Here is an 846-nt window from a genome sequence, read left to right on the forward strand (position 1 = left end):
TTTACCATTTAAACCCATTTTCCATAAAATCACACAATTGTATAAAACTATTCTAGATAATTAAGATGATAATAAGTTCACTCACAGTATTAAGAGTAGAAATACTCCCATTTTCAGTCCGCGGGTATAGTCCTTTACCCGTATCCAATGGCTCACCACCTAGCCATAAGCCATGACACATATTCTAATTAAATTGTGTCTAATAGTCATAAGCTATTTCAGGCTCGATGTATATGCATGATATGATATGCAACTTATCCAACTACCGCTTAAATGCGATGTTGACCTAATTCGGCCTATTACCCGATTAAATCGATATACGCGTCCGTTTAAACTCAAAATTAATTTTTTTCAGTTTCTATACCTCAATTGCACCCAAATTAACTTAATGTCCCTCAGTGTGGTGCAAATTATCAGTCCCAACAACAAATTACGAAAATAGCCCTAGTGGGTAAAAATTTATATTTTTGCTCTGAAAATTCCCATTATTTTTCTAGGCTCATAATTCATCATTATTCATCATAATTTCTCAAATAAATATCAAGATCAGCAGCCAATATTCCCCTAGAAAATTCAGCATAATGGGTTTCAATGGGAGAAAATTATTTCTCTAGCTTATTTTTGCTATATTTCAATATAACCTAACTAAAATCACTTAATTCAATTAAAATCAACCAAAACTCAAGCTCAAAACTCATCCATGGAGGTTTGGCCAGCATGGGTGTCCATACACACTTTCTAATTTTGCATGGAAATGAGAAACAATTCATGGGTAGTGAAAATCACAAGGAAAATCAATGAAATTTACCTTTTTAATGCTTGATTTCTTGATTTCTCTTGATTTTC

This window comes from Theobroma cacao, chromosome 10 (assembly GCF_000208745.1).
Source record: "Theobroma cacao cultivar B97-61/B2 chromosome 10, Criollo_cocoa_genome_V2, whole genome shotgun sequence".
Classification (NCBI taxonomy): Eukaryota; Viridiplantae; Streptophyta; class Magnoliopsida; order Malvales; family Malvaceae; genus Theobroma; species Theobroma cacao.